Source organism: Ursus arctos, unplaced genomic scaffold, assembly GCF_023065955.2.
Source record: "Ursus arctos isolate Adak ecotype North America unplaced genomic scaffold, UrsArc2.0 scaffold_3, whole genome shotgun sequence".
Classification (NCBI taxonomy): domain Eukaryota; kingdom Metazoa; phylum Chordata; class Mammalia; order Carnivora; family Ursidae; genus Ursus; species Ursus arctos.
This window is the reverse complement of record NW_026622985.1, coordinates 998,464-1,002,507: the sequence shown is the minus strand read 5'-3', so window position 1 is coordinate 1,002,507 and position 4,044 is coordinate 998,464. Positions and strand designations below refer to the sequence as shown.

General features: G+C 44.9%; 1 pseudogene; it reads right to left on the bottom strand.

Moving 5' to 3' along the window:
* Window positions 1-3,156: 3,156 nt before the first annotated feature.
* Window positions 3,157-3,739, bottom strand: LOC113266120 (glutathione peroxidase 1-like; annotated as a pseudogene).
* Window positions 3,740-4,044: the final 305 nt, after the last annotated feature.

Here is a 4,044-nt window from a genome sequence, read left to right as displayed (position 1 = left end):
TTCTAGGCACTTGGAATCCACCAGTGAACAGAGCAAAGATGCTTACCTTGTAGAGTTTGCTGTGTAGCAGGGAGAGATAAGCAATGAACATAAATAAGCAAATTGTCTCATGTAAGGTAATAATATGGAAAAAAGATAAAGCAGAATAATAGGGACTGACAGTGGTAGAGAGAAGACATTACTATTTTAAACAGGATGATCAAAGTAAGACCAGAGACTGCGACATCTGAGCCAAGACATGAAGAAAGTGAAGAAGTTGGCCAGATGAATGTTTGTGGACGAGCACCCAGACAAAAGGCATACCAGTGGAAAGGCCCTCGGGAGACAGCATGCCACTCACATTCACGGGAAAGCAAGAAAGCCTTGAAATGGGGTGAATGAGGAGGAAGGTGATAGAGGACAGAGGAAGACTAGGCCTGGAAGGCCGTTCTTAGGAACTTGGCTCTCACTCTGGGTGATGTAGAGAGCCACTGGAGAGTTTTGAGCAAAGGAAGGACATTATCTGGTCTGTTTTAAAGTGATCGTTCAGGAGAATGCAGGGTAGCAGCAGGGAAATCAGAAGGCTAGTCCAAGAACGAAAGAATGGTGGTGGCTCACCAGGTATAGTTAGGAGCAGTGGAGTTGGTGCGAAGTGGTCAGAATCTAGATGTATCTTGAAGCTAGGGTCAATAGAATTCCCTATAATCAGGTGCAGAATAGAAAAGAGTGGACAAAGATAGCTCCAAAGTTTTGTCCCGAGCAACCGGGGGGGGGGGGGTCGCAAGAAGCTGAGATGTGAAGGAGGTCAGGCAGGAAGATGAGGGCTCAATCTTGAGCATATTGAGTTTGAGATGACAAATGGAAAGTTTGGAGTATAGAGAGAAAGCTGGGATGGAGCTGTCACTTTGGAGTCATATCAGTGTTATTGAAAGCCATAGGGCTGGATGAGCTCACCCAGGAAGTGAAGATAAAGAGAACAGGGAAGAGAATGAGAGGTCAAAGAGCTTTGGGCCACACCAGCATTCAGAAGTTGGGAGAAGAGAAACAACCAGCCAAAGAGGGTGAGAAGAAGCAGTCACTGGGATAGGAAGCATGTTTTCCTGGAAGCCAGTGAGAAAAATGGATGTGTGTGCAGAAGGAAACGAGCAACTGACCCAGATGCATCTGAGAAGCAAGAGAAAGACTAAGAACTGACTGTTGGATTCAGTAGTCAGAGGTCAGTTGTGTATTTGTCAGCAGTATAGACAATACTGTAAAGAAGTGGCTCAGTTGGTTAAGCATCTGCCTTCAACTCAGGTCGTGCTCCCAGGGTCCTGGGACTAAGCCCCGCATTGGGCTCCCTGCTCAGCGGGGAGTCTGCTTCTCCCTCTCCCTCTGCCCCTTCCCCCTGCTTGTGTGCACGCTCTCTCTTTCAAATAAATAAATAAGATTGAAAGAAGAAAAAAAGGAAGGAAGAAGGAAGGAAGGAAGGAAGGAAGGAAGGAAGGAAGGAAGAGGAAAGAAGGAAAGAAGGAAAGAAGGAAAGAAGGAAAGAAGGAAGGGGAAAGAAGAAAGAAAGAAAGGAAGGAAGACAGAAAGTTTTGTGGTATAAGAAAAGAAATGGGGCCGTAGTTGGTGAGAGAGAGAAGATCAAGAAAAAACTTTTTTAAGTTCAGAAAAATAATAACATGTTTGTAAATTGATGGGTGTGAACCAATGGACAGGTAAAAAAAAAAAGTGTCATTGAACAAGGGGCTGTGCTGGAGTGATGTCCTTAAGAAGCAGAGGAGGTGGGAGCCAGGGCCTGAGCGCAGGTGAGCGGTGGACAGGAGTTTGGCCCCTGTGCTACGGTCAACAGACGGCACAGTTGGGTGGATGGGAGGTGGTGGCTGCCGTAGAAGGTCTCTTCTGACGTCTTCAGTCTTCTCAGTGAAGTAGGAAACTTCACTTCTGAGCGAAGATGCAGCAGCAGAGTTGGGATTTGAAGAGAGAAGAGAACGTGAATACGCCCTAGGGTAATGGCAGAAGGAACGAGTGGTCCCCAACGGCAGCATGCTCAGAAAACCCTTGGAGGGCCGGTTAGAATAAGACTGCTGGGCTAGTGTCTGATTCACTCAGTCTGCGGTGGGGCCTGAGAGTTTGTTTCTGACAAGTCCCAGGGGGCCACCAATGGTGCTGATCTGGGGACCTCACACTTCCAGAAACACACTGCTGCTGCTTGCTCTGGTGACGCGGGCCCGGACTCGGTACCTGCAAGTACTCCAGGACGGCATCACGGGACCGCAGGCCCATGCGCGCAGGTGAGACCAGTCAGTGGGCCGGGAGTTTTTCTCCAGCCAGTTCAGCTTGCTTTTTAGTATAGTTTATCTGAATTGCGCTTTTCCTATTTGTCGGCTTTAATTTTTACCTTTCATAATTCATGGTTCACGGAGTATACGCTGCAAAAAACTGCCCAGAGCTTTTTGTTGGGAGATTTTTGATTAGTGATTCAATTTATTTGATGGTTATTGCTTTGTTAAAATCTTCTATTTCTTTCTGTTTTAGTTTTGGTGGTTTATATGTTCTGGGAATTTACCCATTTCTTCCAGATTGCCCAGTCTCTTTGCATATAACTTTTCATAATATTTTCTTACAACTGTATTTCTGTGGTGTTGGTGGTGATCTGTCCTCTTTCATTTGTGATTTTAAGTATTTGGGTCCTTTCTCTTTTCTTTCTGATAAGTCTGCTTAGGGGTTTGTTGATTTTATTAATTCTTTCAAAGAGCCAGCTCCTCGTTTCATTGATCTGTTCTACTGTTTTCTTTTTTATTTGTAGGTTTATTTCTGCTCTAATCTTTATTATTTCCCTTCTTCTGCTGGCTTTAGGCTTCATCTGCTGCTCCTTTTCTAGCTCCTTTAGGTGTAAGGTTAGGTTGCGTCTTTGAGACTCTTCTTGCTTCCTGAGGTAGGCCTGTATTGCTATATACTTCCCTCTTAGGACAGCTTTTGCTGTATCCCAAAGGTTTTGCATCATTGTGTTTTCATTTTCATTTGCATCCATGTATTTTTTTTATTTCTTCTTTATTTCCTGGCTAACCCATTCATTCTTTAGTATGATGTTCTTTAACCTCTGTGTATTTATGGTCTTTCCAAATTTTTTTCTTTTCATTGACTTCAAGTTTCATTGCGTTGTGGTTCAAAAATATGCATGGTATGATCTCAATCTTTTTGTACTTGCTGAGGGCTTATTTGTGGCAGTACGTGCTCTATTCCAGAGAATGTCCCATGTGCACTCAAAAAGATATCAGGCTCCACATAAATGGTTGGAAAGCGGCAGCTCTACCTGTTCACAGGCACACCATGTGGGCCCACCAGGAACTTCTCAAAGTTCCAGGCAACGTTGTTGAGGAACATCCTGGACCAAGTGATGAACTTGGGGTTGGTCGTGAGCACAGTGGTGTTTTCACTGGGGGCAGACAGAGCCTCCTACAGCAAGGTGAAGGGGGGTGCACCTGTGCACTGTTCACCTCACACTTCTCAGAGGCATGAAGGTTAGCTCCAACTACAACTTGGGTGGTGGTGGGATGTGCTTGAGGGAATTCAGGATCTCTTTCTTCTTGGCATTCTCCTGATGCCAGAACTGGTTGCCTGGGAAGCTGAGTTTGACCAGGCCCTGGGACCAAGGTGCCACTGCAGCTCCTTCATCTAGTGCCACATTCTCAATGAGCAGCACCTTGCCCCACAGAGAACCCAGGCTCACTGGCTCTTTGCCAGCCAGCAGGCACACAGAGAAGGCTTACATGGAGCCGTGACGGTGTACATGTAAGGCTATGGGACAAGAGTGCAAAGCTTTGTCTTTGTTGATGTTCTGCTTGGATGATCTGTCCATTGCTGTGAGTGGGGTGTTAAAATCCCCTATTAGTATTGTATTATTATCAGTGAGTTTCTTTATGTTTAATATTAATTGATTTATATATTTGGGTGATCCCAAGTTGGGGGCATAAATATTTACAATTGTTAGATCGTCTTGTTGGATAGATTATTATGATATAGTATCCTTCTTCATCTCTTGTTATAGTCCTTGGTTTAAAATCTAGTTTGTCTGAT